This window comes from Salminus brasiliensis, chromosome 7 (assembly GCF_030463535.1).
Source record: "Salminus brasiliensis chromosome 7, fSalBra1.hap2, whole genome shotgun sequence".
NCBI classification, from domain to species: Eukaryota; Metazoa; Chordata; class Actinopteri; order Characiformes; family Bryconidae; genus Salminus; species Salminus brasiliensis.
In genome coordinates, this window is record NC_132884.1 from 18,165,375 (window position 1) to 18,188,039 (window position 22,665).

Consider the following 22,665-nt stretch of genomic DNA (forward strand, 5'->3'; position numbering starts at 1 on the left):
TAATCGACCCCTCTAACATAACCACTGGCCCTAGACTGCCCCCCCCCTTAAAATGGTCTAGAACCGCCACTGCCACCCACGCAAGCCACTGCCCAGTGGCATGAAGTACAGAAGAATGAAGACCAGAACCAGCCGAGACAGCTTCTATCCCCGAGCAATTCGGCTCCTGAACAGACAGCAGCGCAGTGTACCAGTCACAAGTTCACAAGTTATCTCACCTGTCTCATCACACCTCCACCACATACAAACACATGTTGCACCCTGCACTTTGTGGATGGGCCCTTTTCACATTTCTGGGTTCTCACTTCTGTCAGTGTCTATCAGCAAATACCTGCTAACAGACATTAACAGAAGTGAGTGAGCAGTTAAAATAACTGCTACACCAGTTAAGATCAAAAAAGAAGCTCATAAAGCCAACTCAAGCATCATAATAAGAGTAAAAAATAGATATTTATTATCACATCAATTACATCTTTACCATCTGATACAGTGTCTTAGGCTCCTAAGTGTTAGCGAAAGCTCTATAGCAGAGGTGTCAAACTCATTTTCACAGAGGGCCACATCACCATAATGGTTGCCCTCAAAGGGCCAGATGTAACTGTAAGACAGTATAAATGTAACTAAATGCAACCAAATGTAATGTAGAATAAATATTAGTACTCCTTAATGTTAAATAACTCTGAATTTATTACTTATTCAACTTATAAATATTTGAATAGATGAAAAATATGTTTGCTTGTTACTCTGTTAACATAACATAAATCCTGTTAATTTGTCAGGTTAAGAAACTCGTATTACTCCATCAATCAACGATCAAACTATCCAAGTGAATAAAGAAAAATATTATCAAACACAAGTTATGACATTAACTAACTCAAAATTTTGTCACAATTGAAAGGGGCAGAATAACAATACAACCAACAACTGTGAGCTGCTAAGAACATGTGTAACAGATGTGGCATTTTACAAAACACAAATGGCTGCACACACCCTTGCAGAGGTCATACATACACTTAATGACAGATGGTTTGATTACAGTAAACATTTGTCTGCAAAAACACATAAACCTGTGTAAACACTAAATACACTGCTACACATATAAAGTAGTATATGTACTAAACAGGGTTGTCTCAGTTCACTATATTGGTCAAGTTTTTAGGTGGAGTTGATTAGGAGATGCTGCCTGTCCTTGAACACACCAAGTGGACCCACTCTCCACCATCCTCATCCATTGATCATGTTCTGAAAATAATAAACACAAAACTGTGATCTGTGCTTGTTTTTGTTGAGATTCATCATTGAAAACATCTGTTCGTACAGATAGGTGCTCCCAAACATGGACAAAACACAGGCAGCATGAAGTTGAAGCTGTGGCATCAAATCAGGGGGAAGCAGACAGTAAAAGTCCTGGATTGCAGCATCCTGGAACTCTGCTCTTAGGCAACGATCACTTTGAAGCTCGATTAGCTCCATCTGAAGGTGCTGAGATTGGCAAAGCTGGCAAAGCCTGACTGCTGGGCTCTAAAGTCACAGAAGCGCCGATCAAACTCATTCGTTAACCGGTTCAGTTTGGTAGCCAACTGAGCACATGAAAAACTGCCGGGAAATGAGGCTGAGATGCTCTGACAAACAGGAAAGTGGGCAAGATTGTCCTGCTTCACCTGGCACATCCATAGATCAAGTTTACGCTGGAAAGTGGTGATCATGTCGGACATCTGCGTGATGACTTGTTTGCGTCCCTGAAGCTTCTGATTCAGTTGGGCAAGATGTTCGGTAATGTCGCACAACACCGCAAAGTCACACAACCAGTTTGGAACTGACAGTTCGGACATGGGTTTTCCTTTACCCTGCATGAAAAGAGCAATGCCTTCCCTAAGCTCAAAAAATCATTTGTGGACTTTGCCCCTACTCAGCCACCGCACCTCCGTATGGTACGGCACGTCTCCGTGCTCCGAGCCCATCTCCTGCAAGAACAGCTGGACTGACGGTGATTCAGGCCACGCGCCCGAATGAAGTTCACTGTGTTCATGACAGTGGTTACTATATCATCCATCCCCAGCACCTTCCCACACAAAGCCTCTTGATGGATAATGCAATGATAAGTTATAAGGTGCGCGTGACAGTTACTCTTCTGCATTTTCTCTTTCATTAGTCCAACCAAGCCCAATTTTCCTCCACACATTGCAGGTGCGCCGTCTGTGGTTAATCCAACCAAATTTTCCCAGGGCAATGCATTTTTACTTAAGGACTTCTCCACCGCATCGAAAATGTCCCATCCCGTTGTGGTCCCATGCATGGCAGCTATATCCAACAGCTCCTCAGTGACAGAGAGGTCCGACTTCACGCCTCTAATGAAAATGGATAGCTGCGCTGTATCCGTGCTATCTGTGCTTTCATCAAGCGCTAATGAAAAGGTTTGGTAGTTGCGCCTCTCTGCGGCCAGCTGTGTTGCCAGGTTTTACAAACAAGTCTTACAAACGACGGATATAAGTGAATACAATAGTGACAAGATTAAGGAGTAAGGGGCTTCCCATAGTATTATAAGCGGATCCAACCATAAAATATTACAATAAAAAAATATGCGTGGGGGTAACCACAGCTAGATAAGGACTGTATATAAGGCCCAAGAGGAGCCCCACTGTTTAGACTGCTTTTGGAGAGTGCTGGCTGTCTCAGGCTAACGCATTACATGTAGTGCCTTAGTCTTTACCTATTTTGTATACTTTATACAGAAATAAAGGTTGCACTCTGCCTTTCTATTGACTACGGAGCTGGATTCTTTTATGCACCATTTCTAAATGCTTATTAGCTGATTGGGGGATTTATAGTGAAAAAAGAGCCGACATTTTGGTGGCCCGTTGGTTGGCTTCGCTCTGCGCGCCTTGCGCCCTGTTTGACTGACGCCGCACCTGTGCCTGGCCTGTTCCTGTCCTCCTGTCCTTCAGCGCGCCCGTTTCACCTTTAAGGTAAGCCGATCTTTGTATTCAAGAATCTGCTTAAGGGGGGATAGGGCCTAGCTGTCCACAGGCCTCAGTGGTGTTCAGCTTCCAGTATATCTGGCTCCGAGTCAATGAGAAATGCTGATAACTGTTATTAGAAAACCAAATAAAAAGTAAATAAATACTAGAAAACCAAATAAAAAGCAAAAAACTTTTAGAAAACCACAGAAAAAGGAGTAACAGTCAGAAAACCAAATAAAAAAGTGATGATAAAATGGCATAGAGAAAAGCCGGCAGAGAGAAAAAAGGGTTAAGGGAATAACCCTCAGAGATAAAGCCATTAAAGAGAAAGGCCTAGAGAAAAAAAGGAAACAGTGCACAAGTAATAGTGGTACCAAAGTATATGTTACACGGTTTGTTTGTCTTAAATGTTGTTTAATACATGTTTTAGCTGTGTCTTATTCTGCTAAGCGCTTGCTATGTTTGAAGCTTTGTGTTTAAGATGTCTAATGAAGTTTAAAAGATAATGGGAGGCACAGGCAATGGTATTATTATCTCTCATACTGTGGTCTCTATTGATATAATACCTTTGAGGACATTTGTCCGTGTTGTTATTAAGATCCTAACATGTATTAGGAGAGGGAATAAAGTGACAGAGCATACCTTGAAGTTTACTGGATATCGGTAATTAGAGATATACGGAACTAGAGCTGACCTTGCGGGCCCACAGGCCTAGGCCTGCAAGAGTAGTGTGTATCCTATATCAATTGATAGTTGAAAAGCCTTAGAAAATGTATTGGTGGATATATGACAAAGTGTGTTGATGGTTAATAAAACACCAGGTTGTGTTAAAGAATATTGGCTATTGTATGTTGAAGTAGCAAAAGATATAGCTGTAGGAGCTATACGTAGCCGTGACCTACACCGGTTACAGAAGTGTAAAGGGTATTATTGCATGTGTTTACTTGGATAGGGGCTCTGTGAAGGAATATTAGTAGCTAGACTTTGTTGAAACACACAAGGTGGTGTGTGTAAAATTGCATTTGTCTTGTAGAGAAGAGCAGCAATCATGGATAGTGAGTTGCTTTTAGCTGAAACGCAGGGAATCAGAACTCATTTCTGGTTAGAGAGAACATACAAGAATGTGCAAGGCATTGAGCGTTGGCAATCAGAGCAGCTTATCAATCATAAGTTGTGGTTGTTAACAGATTGGTATAACCTGGACCTTGCTGAAGAGGTCTTTCCACATCTCAGACTAACTGAGAGAATTAGGTGTTTTTGGACCTCAAGACTATTGACTCCTGTCTTAAACCTAATCTTGACTAATTCTAGTGCAACAGGAGTCACATTGGGGTTAGAGAACCTGCCATGGGGATCATTTGAACCACTATCTGTGGCAGCAGACATTCAGGATAGACAATGTAGGGAGCTACAAGTCTACCTGTCCATCACTACACGCTCTGTTTTGTGGGAGCGTGGCTCCGCGTCTATGATTTTGGCAGATGGCTTCAATCCAATAGGGATGGAGTTTCACACAGAGGCGCTGAAGCGCCCTGCTGAAACAGTACATAAGATCCATGCTGAAGTTAGTTGGAATGGGGCAGCCACTTTGGACTCCAGAACAGCAGAAAGGAAAGTCAATAAAGGGACATATGCCCTAGTCATCCAACCCAGCGCAAAAGACCAATAAAGTGTATAAGGTGTGAAGGCCAGGCAACTACATAAATTATCCTAGAAACATTTTCTTAAGTAAGCCACGTACTTTATTAGCATGATAAAAGAATAGGCAGAGATTGAAACAGTAGAATTAACCAAAGTTATTCTACATTTAAATAAAGTAAATGAAAAGAAAAAGACACATGCTAAGCCTAATGTTTTATTAGGTCTCTGTCTCCAGTGATCCACAGGAGAGAGAGAGAGAGCAGATAGCAAACCCTTTCCTGGCTGAAACCAAGGAGGGGACGAGAGAGAGAAAACTCCACCCAGAGGCGGTGACCATTGGACTGACTCACCTCACACCCACCCACAGGTTAACTCGCACCCACCTAATACACGCACACACTCACACAGCCTGTTAGCAACCCTTTAGTAGTACCCAAATTATTTTTAGATTACACTGGTACACTATCACTTAAGTAACACACATGATGGGATCACGAGCTTCAAAGACAGAAAAAAGGGAACCATCACCCATAGACTTAGTGGTAGCCTCAGGAATAGCTCCAGAGGTAGAATTAAAGAGGACCATGCGGAAGTGGAACAAACTGACCAAGAACCTCACACATCAGTGGCCCAAGAGAGGAACCTTTGATGAAGACTTGTGTCAAACAATTGCAGACCTAGAAGGGAAAAAGGTGGTGACGTCCAAGAAAAAACATATCAAGCAGCAAAGACGTATGATCATTCTCAAAGCTTTCATGGAGCAAGCCACACTTCTGAAAGAAAAAGAGAAGCTGTACAAGCAACATGGGGACCAACCAGAACGACCCCGACTGTACCCCAAACTCAAACGTGAACGACCACCTCCATATGTTCCAGGCTCCAAGGACAAAGAACCAACTGCAACCCAATGCCCACTGCAAGTAACCACGTGGACTGAGGCTGACATGGAGATGGAAATGCAAGGTATGGTCAAGTTCAAAGTCAAAGATCAACCAGATTCCACTAGCACACCTGCAGTCCCTGAGAGTCACTACCAGACTCCAACCCCTTGTCCATCCAGAGAAGAGGTGAGGCAGCCCGAGAGGGGGGCTGAGAGACCAACAGCAGTTTCTCCTAGTCCACCCAAGCTGACACTACACAGCCTGTGCACAAGAGATGACTCACCAAAGAGAGACACCCCAGCAATAACTCTGAATGCACCTGATGACGAATGGCTGTATAACAATGGAGGTTCTTATCAAAAGCCTTCAACGCAGAGCACACCTCATGAACAAGAAGACGCAACAAGTGGCTGGACGACCAAATTAATGCAAGACAACACCGACATCATGATCCCTCGACGAGTGCATGGTGAACTGATGATTGAGTCAGAGCAGCATGCAAGACACAGACGTGAGGATGAACAAGCACATTTCAACACATTGATGAGGGAGACAGAAGAACTGGCAAAACAGACTGAAGCAGAACTGAAGCTCCTGAAAAAACAAAAAGACCAGATCCAGAGACCACGTAAAACCAGCTCACCACCCCGAGACATGAGAAGAGAAAGACAAGAGATGAACTACCAAGAAGAACAACAAAGTGGTACGGCTGAAAGTTCATCAGAAGATGAAGAAATAAGAAAGCTAATAGATGACACCTATGCACCAAGACGATCAAGACGTATCAAGGACAAGAAGGGCAAGAAAGACAAAGCTTCCCTGTACCCCATTCTTTACAAGGGATCTGAACAAACCTATGTCCCATGGTCCTTCCTAGATCTTAAGGGCCTGATTGACCAACTACCCAGCATGCACGATGGAGGTCAAAAGTGGATCACAGCCTTTGAAGAACGCACTACAGGTCATAAACTGGCTGTAGGAGACCTGAAGGCAATTCTCTCCCAAACCATAGGGAAAGCAAAGATGGAAGAAATCTTCACATTGGCCGGAGAACCAGACCTGGTAAAAAGAAATTATTATGATGAAACCTCAGCTGACAGGTACAGAAACCTTGTTTGGAATGCCATCAGAAAAGAATACCCATCCAACATGGATCCAGGACAACTGGAAGCCATGGAACTGAAACCTGAAACATGCATAAACGAACACATCAGTAACTTTCAGAGAAAATGGCTGGAAGAAACAGGAACTGCCTGGAATCACAATCAAACCAATCGCAAATTTTTCCAGATGATGCTGAAAAAGAGCCTTCCCCAAGAAGTACAAGAAGCCCTAGAAGGCGTCGTGGGATTAAGCAGCATGCCGTGGCAAACCTTTAAAGATCATGTGGTTCACCATGTGGAAAGACACAGAAAGAAGAAGGAACAAGACAAAGAAAGCCTGGAGAAGTTGACTGCCCTACTACAAAAAGCACAATTGACTGAATTAAAGAAAAAAGAAAAACCAAAGAAAGAAGACAAAGCTGACCCAGCTTATCAAGCTGCAGTGCTAACCCAACCAGCCATGATTCAACCCACTCCAATTCCAGTGACTAACACCATGCAGACTGTGGCCACTCAACAGCCTCAAATAGTGGCAACATCCCAGCCTCAAGTAGTTTCACCAGCTGTAACAATGCCAAACCAGCAACTGATGACAACACCAAGTCAGCAAATAAACGTACCTCCAAATATTAACACACCTTTCATGGCCCCCATCAACTTCTATGTTGGTGGAGCAAACCGGGGTCACAGAGGAAGAGGAAGAGGTCGAGGAGGCAGAGGAGCAAGAGGAGGCAGGCCACCCTATTATGCACCAATGACAGGTGGTGGACCTGAAGCTGCTGAACATCCAGTACAACAACCTTTTCAAACCGCTGCTCCATACTCAACTGCCCCACCAAGACAATCCCAAGTTGAATGCTGGACATGTGGACAACCAGGACACATAAGCCGTGTCTGCCCTAACGGGGCAGTGCCAACTCAAGATTGGTATTGACGAGGCCTAGAGAATCCAAAGGGGGAGTATCTGCAATTGACCGCTTCAGCATCTGCAACTGGAGAGCCAAGAATAAAACTCTCAATAAATGGTCAACAAAAGACGTCATTTCTAGTGGACACTGGAGCTACATACTCGGTGATCGGCCCTGAAGGAGCTCAACTCCCCCTGTCCAACAAAAAGATCAGAACTCAAGGATTCTCTGGGAAAACACAAGTCTTAACCTTCACTGAACCACTAGAATTGACCCTAGACACCAAAACCGTTGTTATGCCAATGTTATTTTCACATTCAACTCCAGTAAATTTGTTGGGAAGAGATATCTTATGCAAATTGAATGCCGACATCAAATGCACTCCGGACGGGGTGATGATTGAACTACCACCAACTGCGTTGCAAATGCTGATGACTGAAATTGAGCAAAGCCCTGAACAACCCACTGTGTACTGGCTCAAATTAATGGAACCAAACTTGATGAATAGCTTCAACAGCTGGAAAACCTGGATCAAAGCAGTATGGCCAAACATGACTGATGTGATGGATGACCTCCACTGCACTCTATATTATGACCCAACAAACACCAACACAGAATATGATGCAGCATGGACACAAAGTATGCAAGACTCCAACGTTCTCCTAACTACAGGAGACATCTTTATCGGTCCTCAAGGGGTGGCAGCTACAGCAGAACTAGACTCCCAAACTGCCCAGTGGTACAGAGTGGACAATGCAGTTCCACATGTGTCCTTGATGACTGCACAAGACAGCCAACCCCAAGACCTAGGACCCATGATGAAGGCGTGCAGAGAAATCAATTGGGTGAAAACTGACAATAGGTTCATACATAGGTCAGCCGATGGTTCCTATTATAGGATAGCTGTAAAATCAGTAGATAGAACAGTTGCAGAAAAGGTCCTTGTTGACAGAACACTCACAGTAGGTCAATACACACTCACTCAAGAGCAGGAAGACATTTTAGCTAAAGTACCACAGAAATTGTGGACAACACATGACACTGACATAGGCCTAGTAACCTCAGGAGGTGAAGTCGAAATTCAAGTCAAACCAAATGCTCGTCTACCGTATCAGCACCAATATCCACTCAGTAATGCAGCCTACACTGGAATCAAGCCAACCATAGAAGGCTTGATTAAAGCAGGGGTATTAGTTGAGACCAAAAGTCCATGTAATACACCTATTTTTCCGGTTCGCAAACCAAACTCTGACAAATGGCGATTAGTACACGACCTTCGTGCTATAAACACAATAGTAGACGCTGAAACACCAGTAGTACCTGACCCTCACACCTTACTCAGCAATATACCACCAGACACAGAGTGGTATACTGTTATTGATTTATGCTCAGCCTTTTTCAGTATTCCACTGAATGAAAAGTCCAGGTATTTGTTTGCATTTACTTATGGCGGAAGACAGTTAACATACACCCGCCTACCACAGGGATTCAATGAGTCCCCTTCTGTATTTAACAGAGTATTGGCCATGGATTTGGCTGATATAAACGTAACCAGTACTGTCTTACAGTACTGTGATGACATTTTAATTACGTCACGGAGTAAAGAACAGTGTGAAGCAGATTCACTAACAATCCTAACAGCGCTGGCGGAAAAAGGGCATAAGGTAAGCAAATCAAAATTACAGTTCTGTCAGAAAGAGGTAGAATACCTAGGCAGAAAACTAAGTGGAGGCCAGAAAGCCATCACCACGGCTCACGTCACAGCAGTAAAAAACGCACCTAGACCCACTACAGTCTCTGAAATGCTAACCTTTTTAGGTATGGCAGGCTACAGTAGACAATGGATTTGTGACTTTGCACTAAAAACATCTCCTCTTAGGAGGCTAATTCGAGCAGCAGGCCAGCAAAATTTGAAAGGGCAGTTAGAGTGGGATGAGGAAGCATTGCAAGCCTTTGAGGCTATTAAAGTGGACTTATGTACTGCTCCAGCACTAGCAAACCCAGATTATTCTAAACCATTTCAACTGTTTGTAGCAACCAAGAGTGGGTATGCAAATGCCGTATTGACACAGGCATCTGATGGAGGGTATCAGCCAGTTGCATACTTTAGTACCCAGCTTGACAAAATTGAACAAGGTATGCCCCCTTGTTATCAAGGCTTGGCTGCAGCAGCCTTTGCCTATGAAAAAGCTACTTCTATCACCCAAGGCCACAAGGTCGATTTGTATACCAACCATGCATTACATTCGTTGTTAACATCCAATTCATTTGTTTTAACTAATGCCAGACGAACTGGATATCACATTATACTTTCTGCACCCGAATTGACCATCCACAAATGTAATAGGGTCAACCCAGCAGAAAGACTGACCACACCAGACGAGGGAACCCCACATGACTGTGAGGTCCTGACCTCCAACTTCTTAAAACCAAGGGAGAACATGTACAGTGATCCTCTCCCAGACACAGAGCAAACCCTATTTGTTGATGGTTCCTGTTTTAAGGGCCCAGACGGTAATTTAGCAGGGTTTGCAGTTGTACAGTACAACCAGAATACTGACAGTTTTGAGACTCTATATCAAGCCTCTATCCCACAGCCATGTTCAGCTCAAGTAGCTGAGATCAAAGCACTTACCACAGCCTGCCAACTAGCGGGTGACAAAAAGTGCACTATATTTACAGACTCAGCTTATGCTTATGGAGTCTGTCATTTGTATGGATCAATATGGGCCCAAAGGGGTTTTGTAAGAGCTGATGGGACTCAAATAGCACATGGGGAAGCCATTTCTGATCTGTTAGCTGCTATTCAATTGCCTGCAAAACTGGCTATTGTCAAGTGTGCAGGCCACAAGACAGACCATTCCATAGTCACTAGAGGCAACAATTTTGCAGATCAACAGGCTAAAGAGGCAGCCTCATCTGTCCTACAGTGCCCAGTAGGCCCAATTGGCAGGGAATACAGTATCCCTGATGATCAGCAGGCCTATATTGCTGATCTCACTAGCCTAAAAGAAGCCCAAGATAGTGCTAGTGTATTGGAAAAAAGTGCCTGGAAAAAGAGGGGTGCCATGTGCATCCATGGTCTATGGTACGGTCCTAACGGACTGTTTCTGGCCCCTTGTAAGTTGTTAACAACACTCATTTCAGACGCCCATGGGCCAGCCCACAAACAAAGAAAAGACATCCTGAAAGAAATCAAAAGGGATTGGTGGTCACCCTACTTGGTCCCAACGGTAGATCACTTTTTATCCAGTTGTGCAGTCTGTATTGCTTACAACTACAGGAAATCATTTACAGCACCTTTAGGGCACATTCCCACTCCCGATGGTCCATTCAGACACATCATGATGGATTATGTGGACATGGGAACCGAAATTAGAAAATGCAGGTACATCATCATGATCATTGATGTTTTCAGTCGGTGGGCAGAAGCCACCGCCACACGTCATGCTTCAGCAGCAGCGTTCGCCAAATTTCTACTTAGGGATGTGATCCCACGATTTGGAATCCCAGACAAAATCAGCTCAGACAATGGGCCTCATTTTGTTAACTCCACTATCCATTACCTCACACAAGCTTTACGAGTAAAGCAGAGACTAGGATGTGTTTATCATCCTCAGAGTCAAGGCCTTGTAGAAAGATACAATGGCATGTTGAAAGACAAAATAGCCAAAATCATCATGGACAGTGGTGACAAAATTAATTGGCTAGATGCATTGCCACTAGCTTTGATGGCTATGCGGAGTACCACAAACCGCATCACACATTTAACCCCTCATGAAATGATGACGGGTAGGCCAATGCCTGTTCCATACCTGAGAGCCCCTCAAACTTTTGATGTGGCATGTGACCAATTGCAGGCAGATTTGGCACAGTACACTAGGGCCCTAACACGAATTCACAGAGAAATCTACCAAGATGTGAAAGGGGCCACAATCAATAGGAAAGGACTTTCCTTAGATGATGACATCAAGGAGGTACTCCCTGGTGATCTGGTGTACATTAAAACTTTCAAAAGAAAATGGAGTACACCTAGGCGTGAGGGTCCATTCAAGGTAATAATAACTACCCCAACAGCCTTGAAAGTAGAAGGACGTCCTCACTGGTATCACATGAATCATTGTTCCAGAGCACCTGAATTGACCAAATCGGACCAGCCAGCTGAGCCTGCCTCACCACAAGCCGAAGCACAACCAGGTGACACTCCTACGAAGACACCCTCACCAACTGACGGAAGTGAGAAAGCAGGACCAAGTGGTGTGTCCAGACCGGTCACTAGAAGCATGACCAGACAGCAGTCACAATCTGAAGACTCAGACAGCAGTTAAGTAATTGTGCACTCACATCTACTCACAATTCTCTAAGAAGTCCCCCTCTCATCAGTCCTGATTAAAGCGGGGTCGGGCCATTAATAGGGGCCCTCGTCGCTTACCAGGTGAAGAAATTGGGCAGCATCCAAAAATTTTGAGATTAGGAGGGTTGAGAGTTGAGTAGAAAACAGAATAAACATGTCTATATGGATTGTCTTGCTGTACTTACTAGCGGGAGATTTTGCTGACATATCAATCACGACACTCCATGATGACTATAACAACTCAAACCAGGAACCTGACTGGTTCCCTGGCCAAGAAATCTGGTTAAACAGAACCGACGTTGTCACCAAACATGGAGGAAAATACAATATGTTATATCAATACCTTCTATTTTCTGCCAAATCATTTACTAACCAACCTTGTATATCTTGTCATAATGTAGGACTAAAACCTCAAATAGCACCATTAAGTAGCATTAGTATGTGTAGAGATCGAAGACACTTAGAGAAAAAGTGTATCCTACGTTGTCTGTTACATTACATGGATCCTCGTCAAATGGATGACAATTTACACAAGTGTGATCCATTTCTGTTAACAAGACCAGCTACAACACTGCCAAGTAATATTGTAGTACCTGATCAATCTTACCCACTTTGTTTCTGTTCTACCTTGGGTAGCACTGGCATGACCAAACTTTGTAAAACAAGGTATGATGCAGTAGGTAGAAAGATCATTGTCAAAGCAAACCGCACTTTAGTAGCTGACACTAGTTTTATGTTAGATTTCACTAAAGGTACTTTACCTGTCGCAGATATCTTCTGGGTCTGTGACAACAAAGGACTAATACAAGCCATTCCACCTAATTGGTATGGTTGTTGCGCCCCGGTAGTACTAACAGGAAGTGTTACCCTGTTTAACTCTGACTTCTTAATTGATCATGATATTGCCCCAACAGCTAGCCCAACCACCAACATTCCTCAGAATACACCTGTAGATTCTGTCAAATTTTTGGAGTTAGTATTTGCCGGTAACCCACTTGTATCACCAGAACAATTTTCATGGGCACAAGTCAAAAATGATTTCTTGTTGCATTATCTGTGGTATAATCAACAGCATTTCTTAAACTACACCATTGACTCATTGCAGGAAAGCGGACAGCTGAGTGACATTGAGAAGCTTGAACTCTCAAAACGATTTACTAGTGATGTATCCAAGGCCAATAATGCAGGTACCTGTGTACTGTTTGGCAACCATTGTTGTACCTACATCCACCCGAGGGGGATAGTAGATAACCTCACAAGTATACTGAATATATTGACTAAGCGTCGTGATCAATACCTAGCCAGTATTGATCCACAGGATAGCTCTTGGTGGGCCTGGATGAAATCGCAGCATTGGCAAACAATGCTGCCTCAAATTCTCGTCACAATTGTCACTATTCTCGTACTGCTTATTTGTATTGTTCCTACTGTTAAGCATTTCTATGAGAAAGCTAGATTAACGTATCCTGGTCAGTGCATTGTCATGCAATATACTGAGGTGTAGCCCTATTTTCAATCACCATATTTTCTTTTTTATTTATGTCTGGACAGTGTTTGTTTTCTTGTATTTAAGGTACAGCCGTCAAGGCCGGAAGTGAGCCACACCAAAGAACAATAAGCTGAACACACCCTGTATAACCTGTATAACAAGGAGGCGGTTGAATACCCCCTCCACCACCTACGTGACCCTGGAGTTCAAGTGTGATTTTAACGTATTTGAAGGAGTAGACTGTTCAGCAGTCTCTCCTATATCCACCCAGGTCAGACCCGCGGAAGGGGGTTTGCCTATCCAGTGGCCACAACCTCATAGCTTTGGCCCAGCATCACACGACTTCCCTAGCTATATTAGAACCTTCGCCAAACCAAGTACCGCTGCCCGCCTGCTGAAGAGAATAAGGCTAATCCTGGGTGATCAGCCTACTAAAGAAGGGTTCGAGATCCATACCAGGCTCCCAGGTAAATCTATCTGGTTGAATTGCACTGTCACCAAAAGCAGTGGAGCTGTCCTTTACACCTGGGTTTCGTGTGCGTGGATGCCGGAGTGTGGACTGGTTCTATATCGCAACACCCGCCCTGTGAGTTGCAAGCATTCAAGAATCCCTATTCAGCACACTGAACCCTTGTTTGATCTGAATTATCACCCATATTCTGATCCGTCCACGTCATCCTACCAGTCCCCTCCAGGAGCATCCGCAGCCTGTGAATCCTCAACCTTTTTCCAGCATCATGGTAACCCCATGTAGACGCCCATGGCACCCTTTTCGGTGGCCTGGGCTTTGTGGCCTACGGTGGACATTGTTGATTTTAACTGTCATTTCAATTCTTGTTGTCCTGCCTATCATTTTGTCAACCGAAAGGAAAGATTTGACAAATTACCCCTACCAGCCACACAAAAATTTCACCAATGAGTCTCTCAAACTCGTATCATTCCGGTTGCCCAGAAGTGTGACAAATAGTCTTTATACATTATTGAACACGCTCAAGACACAGCCTAATGTAGAAACCTCTGTCCAGGTCACAAATGTTTGGATGTCCTATATGTCCTTTACGGCCCGTTCTCTCACAAAAGACAATTGTGTGGTGTGTGCAAAAGGACGCACACACCCTTTAATTTGGCCTGTCCCATTTAACTCTACTGAATGTAATAATAATCTTGATGTCTCATCCAGTGACCTGTGTCCATTTTGGTGTCTGATGTATAAGGGTAACTCATGGTACCATAATTTTCAGAGTGAAGCCCTTTGTTCTAAATATCAAAACATGACAATCTTCTCTCCAATGCCCACACCAGTTGTTACTGGTAATCAAACCAATGTACTGGCATCTTGGCTTAACACTACTGTTTTCCCTGATTGTTTTTATGCACCGACTGGCACAGGTCCCGAGTTGCAAAACTTCACAGGACAATGTGAAAGAATTTGGATGGTAGACAGGACTGTCTCAACTTCAAAGACTGGATCTCGTATGTTTGAGACGCACACCAACACATTTGTTGAGTTTGTGCAACCAAATCATCCCTTATTTGCCCTTAAAGACAATACAGTCTCTGTCCCAGACGTATACTGGGTATGTGGAGATCCTTGGCTGTATGTTACCCTAGATGATGGCTGGACAGGTCTATGTGTTAGAGTAATGTTAATTGTCCCTTTCACTCTAGTTCCAGTTTCACAAGAAGAACTGGACAAAGGCATTTTGAACCCAGCATCCACTCCCCATAAACATAGAGTTCGACGTGATACCCCTCTCTCCAGCTTTGATGACAAAGTTTATATTGACGCTATAGGTGTCCCAAGGGGGGTCCCCGATGAGTTTAAGGCCAGAAATCCAATCGCTGCAGGCTTTGAATCCATCTTATGGTGGGTTACTCTCAACAAGAATGTTGATTGGATAAATTATATCTACTATAATCAACAGCGTTTTGTCAACTACACTCATGATGCCCTGTCCGCCATTGCTGAACAACTCCATGCTTCCTCTTTAATGTCATGGCAAAATCGTGTTGCTCTTGACATGTTGTTAGCTGAAAGAGGTGGAGTATGTGCTATGTTTGGAGACTCGTGTTGTACAATCATTCCGAATCATACTGCCAGTGATGGAAGCATCACCAGAGCCCTTTCGTATCTGAAGAGTCTCCGCAACGAACTAGCTGAGAATTCTGGCGTCGACACCAGTTTAACTGGCTGGCTGGAATCTATGTTTGGCAGATGGAAGGCCTTTGCCATTGCCATTCTGTCTAGTCTGATTGTGGGCATCTCATTGTTGGCTTTGTGCGGCTGTTGTGTCATCCCCTGCATTCGAGGCCTTGTAGTCAGGGCAGCAGACAAATCTGTGTCCAAAGAAATGTATGCAGGCTTTTACAATCTGCGTCCCAGCCCCAATTATTATTTGTCAAGACCTATCCTCCAGACCATATCATCCTCTGACGATCTCTTTGCGGATGATTTTCAGCCACCTGATTACTCCGACTATGTTCCCATGTCATCTATTCATAAGTCCTAACTCCCCCACCTGATTGTTTGTTGTTATCCTTAGTCTGTTAGTTCCTAGGGGGGAAATGATAATATGTTAGTCGTAGAAATGTCCAATTTGTTAGTTGTAGAAATGTCCAATGATAGTTGTGTTTGTTTAGTTTTGTTTTGTTTTTGTTTTGTTAGTTGTTTTGTGTGATTTTGTTTTTGTTCCAGTGTTAAATGTTAGTGTTGTGTTCATGTTAGTTTCCTCATTATATCCTAACAATAATATCAACATCATACCAATATCAATCATATCAACAACAGTATAATCATAATTTGATATAATCATGTAGCACGAAACTAGTTAAGCTACATGCATGGAACCTCTCTGGGAAGTTGTCAACCGGGGATGAATAAGCTTTAGCAGTCACAACCTTTTGGGGTGATTTTTACCTTTGATCTTTTACTTCTTACAGTATAATGTTTTACTTATTATATCCTCCAGTATAATGTTTACTTATTATATCCACTTGATACATATATCCACCTGGTATGTTTTCCATTACCTTGTATACGCATATAAGCATATATCCTGTTGTATTCACATGCATTGACATTCCTACCCTGCTATATTATTCGTAACATAAAGTTACGAAAGGGGGGAAATGATGGATTATTTGTGTGTAAGAACACATTATGTACTCATAAACATGATTGTATGTGTATTCTGCTATAATGACCAAGTCTGAGCCAGTCAGCATTTCTGTACTCAAGATTAGTGTAAATGCCCGTGGGGGGCTTGGCAGAGCCCACTTGGGGTGAATCTGAGGTAAACTCAGTGGAAAGCACCCAAAATTCTGCAGTAGTGCGATCGTCAGCACAAATGACCTTGCAGGTGTTTGTGCTCTTTTTAAAAAACAAAGTCTTACAAACGACGGATATAAGCGAATACAATAGTGACAAGATTAAGGAGTAAGGGGCTTCCCATAGTATTATAAGCAGATCCAACCATAAAATATTACAATAAAAAAATATGCGTGGGGGTAACCACAGCTAGATAAGGACTGTATATAAGGCCCAAGAGGAGCCCCACTGTTTAGACTGCTTTTGGAGAGTGCTGGCTGTCTCAGGCTAACGCATTACATGTAGTGCCTTAGTCTTTACCTATTTTGTATACTTTATACAGAAATAAAGGTTGCACTCTGCCTTTCTATTGACTACGGAGCTGGATTCTTTTATGCACCATTTCTAAATGCTTATTAGCTGATTGGGGGATTTATAGTGAAAAAAGAGCCGACATAGCTTTTCTGCGTCCTGTAGAGATAAGGACTTTCTTAGTTTGGCGATGTTCCTAAGCTGCATAAAGGCTGTCCTACTAATATTGGCTATATGTTGCTCAAATGATAAATATGAGTCAAATATGATGCCAAGATTTTTAGCTGCTAGACCAGGAATAATGGAAGCATCAGCCAAGTCTAACATTAAGTCTGATAGTTGATTTCTAGAGTTTTATGTCCTTCACACAGTCCTCCATTTTCTGTCATCTAAATTTATCGTCAAGTTTGGCTGATATATAGAGCTTTTTACACAATCACAATATAGGCTTAATGTTTTTGGAGCCTCAGAGCAGCAGATTAGCCAGTCTGATTCTGCTGATGAACTGACTAGGCATGAAAAGACAGGACTCTGGAGTCGACAGGTACTCTGGAGTCTTCTTAAAAATATAGGAGATATTCAGAATGCTGAAAATGAAATAGGTAAACACTGTTTAATCAATAATGATCTCTGTCCATGACTGCACAGTGCATATGCCCTTCTAGTCTAATGCAATATAATAAAGGGACGTTAGATGCTGAGGGAAGAGACAGGGTCCAATGAGCAGTGCAGCAGGAGAGGCCAGAATCTCAGGCAGCTACTCGTGTAGATGAGGAGACCGAGTTTGATTCTGTTGCTCGTCCTCAAAGATGGGATCTACAGATGTTTCTCAGTTCTCATCCACCGCCGCCCACAGAATGTTTTAGAGGTGTTCATTGTTCTGAGCCAGTATAATCTGTGCCTTCAGCAGCACATTAGCAGTTAGATACATCATGACTGGGGCAAAAGGTATGGGTCCTCTTGTGACTCTTATATGGAAAGACATAGTCAACAAAGTTGTGGATGTTCTCAGAAAGGTGATAAAGAGCACAATCATTGATGAGGTTAGAGAGGCAGACGTGTTTTCAGTTCAGAATGATACTACTCATGATGTTTCTATCATCTGAAGATGAAACAGATGCCATTCATGAGCGGTTGGTTGCTGTGTTGGACTGTGAAAAATCCAAAGGCAAAGGCAAGTACCTCACCGAGGCATTGAAACAGACCTAAGATGAGCTCAGCATTGATACTGGCCCATGTGGGGGTACACTGCATTTCTCTCTCACACCCAAAACAAGGCATTGTAAGAGCTAGCTGCAGTTTCATTTATTCCAATTCTTACACCATGGAAAAGTAGGCCAGGTTTGGGCATTATTGGAAGATCACAGGAAAACAAGGATTTAGTCTTTTAGATGATATTATGGGATGCACTGTGCTTAATATGACTAGAGAAATGAACAAGCTCAGGTGGAGCTTCAATGGCACAGGTGTAAATCGCATCGCTCCTTTTCTACCACTAGGGGGCGCAGTCAGACTGCTTGTCAGTCATTTGTTTCTTTCTGAACACATCGGTGGTTAATCAGCTAATGATAATTTAGAAGCTGAGCTTTAAAATGACTGTAAAATCATTCTATTAGATGTTAAAACGTAAGAGAAAACAATTCTGTACATTTTACATCACACATAAATAAAACGTACAACATTGTGTTTCTTTTTATTGATAGTAAATGTCCATTTTCAGAAATTACACAATTCAACAAGATTTCAACATAATAATAATAATATAGAATATAGATGTAAAATATCTATAGAAATGTTACTTTATAAAAATCACCATTTATATCAGAAACCTTATCAGCACAAAAAAGCTCAGAGCATTTTGGAAAGTGTGTAACTGAAGTGTGTATAATATAACTTTAGTGTTTATCTGTTCAATCACCTGATTCAGCTCAGCAGCGAATGATGAAGCTCTTACTGAAAGGAGCAGGAGAGTCAGAGGAACACTAAACTCAGACGGCTCGGAGTTCAGAAACGTCCGTCTTCACCCTGAATGATTTCTCCAGTGTCTGTGGCACCGCAGCTGGGGGACAGTGGACGCACTCCAATCCACTTGGTCCAGGGACCCAAAGCAAGTCTACTGGACAACTTTAACAGCTCAGACATTTGCTTCTGTCTCAGCCCCACCCACATCAGCCCAGAGACAGCCCAGAGACTCCTCCTGAGCTCAGACTCCAACAGTTTCTGCTCCTGATCAGACTCCATGCGCAGTAGAACATTCCTGTTCTCTTTCTTACAGTAGTCCAGAGCACTCTCCCAGCTCATTCGGTCATCACTGACATGAATGGACGCTGATAGAGATAGAAATACAAACAGAAAAGCAGGTTTTAGACTGAAATTAGAGACTCTGATTTACTTTAGATGGGTTATATTGATTATGCTGACCTGAGAGAGTTAGAGTGTGTGTGAAGAGTGTCACTACTTACTGCTGTAGCACAGAGCAGGTCCAGTATTACTGCATGGCACTGAATACAACTTTCCTGATACTAGGTTTACACAGTCTGATGGGAAAGGCCCAGGCTGACCAACCAGTTTCTGTAAGCAGAGGGTCCTCCATCAGTCCACTCCCAGTCATCACGCAGCAGGCCGATCCAGAAGGAAGTGCAGCTGTTCATCCCTTTATCTTCACTGCTTCATTCTGGTCCTGATCTCTGATGCTCACCAGATCAGTGTAGTTCCTCCTGCAGTAATTTTGAGCTTCATACCAGGTCAGAGACTGAGTGATTAGATGACAGCTGAAGGAGAGGTCAGTCCCATCTGTGAAGGTGCAAGAGTGGACACATCAAACCACATCAACCACCTGGGATACCATAACAACCACCTGGGAGACCATAGCAACCACCTGGGAGACCATAGCAACCACCTGGGAGACCAGAGAGACTACCTTGCAACACCATAGCAACCAGCTTGCAACCACTTAGCAAAACCACAACAACCACCTGGGATATGATAACAACCACTTAGCAACACCATGGCATCCACCACATACCATATCGACCATATAGCAATGTCATAGCAACCACCTGGAAAACCACAGCAACAACCTTACATCTTTGCAACCATATAGAATTGTCATAGCAACCACTTTGATACCACTGCAATCACCTGGCAACAGCCTAGAAACTACCTGCAAGTGGAACAATCATGGAACAATCATGATTAAACATGATTAAAGGCTATTTGGACAATTAGTGATGCCCAAAACCAATCCAGGCATATTTAGGTGGGTCAGGTATTGCTACTTTAAGTCCAGTTCAGTTCCAATTCTTTGTTTTTTCAGACTGAAGTGTGGCACAGTTCTACTGTGGAACATCTACACCTACAGGATCTGCACTTTTAGTGTTTTGACCATTTTGGAGGACACTGCTATTCCTCCACTGAAGGTGAGAGAAGATATGGCTAATGCTAAAGCATGCATTAGAGAATCCTGACATCCCAGCACTATTTTAAAAAGTTGAATCAGATTCAGCCAATACTCAATATTAAAGGTACCTGGACTGGATCAGAGATAAAAAAAAAAATCTGGATTTGGTCATCTTACTCACAGTTCAGGTTTTCAGTACATAAAAAAACAAAAAAAAAAATTGAGCTTCAGGGGGAAACAGATTGTAAATAAATGCAGCAGAAGCTGAGAGGAGTAAACAGTTCAGAGTTCATAGAGTTTAAACCTCTATAGTTAAGTCAGTTTTTACCTTGTTTATAACACATTTCTCTGTGCACTGAAGACTTTCCCAAAAACCATCAGCCTTCATAGCAGCACAGCACGGCTCTGACCCACAGTCTCCTGTCAGAGCACTGAATGTAGCTTCATCACCACTAGACCATTTAGTACTGGACTGATTCCGGTACAGACCAGTCCAGGCAGAACCGATACCAGTCAGATTAATCAGTGCAGTGATGTCTTCCACATCGTACACAGTGACCAGGTCAGTGTAGTTGGCTCTGCAAGCTGCTCGAGCTTCAGTCTGAGTCATGTTTGTCTCAATGAGATGGAAAGTTCTGAGACGACTTTGTTCTGCAGGAGAAAAGACTGGAGAAATGTTCTCTAGTTAATGGAGCAGAACGGAAATGACAGGTGTAGGTGTGATGTGTGTAAATGTGAGAGTGTTTAATAAGAAGTTACTTGACCATGTGATCTAGCGTTCAGTTTGAAATAACATATTAACTTGATGTTGTTCTTTAATATTCAGTAATAACTTCTACAATATTGACCAGTCCTGTTACCTTTCTTACTGTAGTCCAGAGCGCTCCCCCTCTCATACAGTCAGCACTGACATTTACAGACACTGATAGAGACAGAAAAGACAGTGAGTTTTACAGTGAGATCAGAGACACTGAATTAGGTAAGGTGTGTTATATTGATGGTACTGGACACTGCTGAGAGATGTAGAGTGTGTGTGAAGGCAGGACTTACTGTTGTAGCACAGAGCAGCAGAAACAGCATTACTGCATGGCACTGTTTCCTATTTCCCATTTCTCAGCTGTTTACAGTTTAGTAATGGTGATGATTAAGGTTGAAAACCCCCCCAGTTTCTGTAAGCAGAGGGTCCTACATCAGTCCACGCCCAGTCATCACGCAGCAGGCAGATCCAGAAGGAAGTGCTGCTGGTCATCCCTTTAATCTTCACTTCTTCATTCTGGTCCTGATCTCTGATGCCTGACCAGATCAGTGTAGTTCCTCCTGCAGTAAGTCTGAGCTTCCAAAACATTTTGCCAGTACCGCTGTGGAGTGTCAGTGTCCGCTGTGGAGGTCCGCGGTCTACACTTTTTGTGCGTTTTAAAAGTTTTTTCAAATTTTCATGCTTGTGATGCATTTTGATGCATCTGGGGCATATTTTATGTTTTTTGAGTGTTTTCACCCTTTTTTGTGCGTTTTTAGAGTTTTTAGCACTTTTTCAACTTTTGTCAGATTTGAGTGGATTTTCATTTTTTTGGTCTTTTTTTCACGTCAGGTCCGCGGTCTAAACTTTTTGTGCATTTTAAAAGTTATTTCAAATTTTCATACTTGGGATGCATGTTGATGCATCTGGGGCATATTTTATGCTTTTTGAGCATTTTCACCCTTTTTTGCACGTTTTTAGAGTTTTTTGCACCTTTTCAACTTTTGTCAGATTTGGGTGGATTTTCATTTTTTGGGTCTTTTTTTTCACGTCAGGTCCGCGGTCTACACTTTTTGTGCGTTTTAAAAGTTTTTTTTCAAATTTTCATGCTTGTGATGCATTTTGATGCATCTGGGGCATATTTTAATCTTTTTGAGCGTTTTCATCCTTTTTTGTGCGTTTTTAAAGTTTTTTGCACCTTTTCAACTTTTGTCAGATTTGGGTGGATTTTCATTTTTTGGGTCTTTTTTTTCACGTCAGGTCTGCGGTCTACACTTCAAGTCAAGTGGGTTTATTGTCATTTCAACTACATACAGAGTACACAGTGAGTCCGCGGTCTACACTTTTTGAGCTTTTTAAAAGTTTTTTCAGTTTTCATGCAAGTCATGCATTTTGATGCATCTGGGGCATATTTTAAGCTTAATCTTTTTTTTCACGTCAGGTCTACACTTTTTGTGCATTTTAAAAGTTTTTTCAAATTTTCATACTTGGGATGCATGTTGATGCATCTGGGGCATATTTTATGCTTTTTGAGCATTTTCACCCTTTTTTGCACGTTTTTAGAGTTTTTTGCA

At 42.7% G+C, this 22,665-nt stretch overlaps 1 pseudogene; it reads right to left on the reverse strand.

Annotated features, from left to right (window-relative positions):
* Positions 1–1,224: 1,224 nt before the first annotated feature.
* LOC140559610 (general transcription factor II-I repeat domain-containing protein 2-like) overlaps positions 1,225–22,665 on the reverse strand; it is a 372,516-nt pseudogene continuing 351,075 nt past the window's right edge.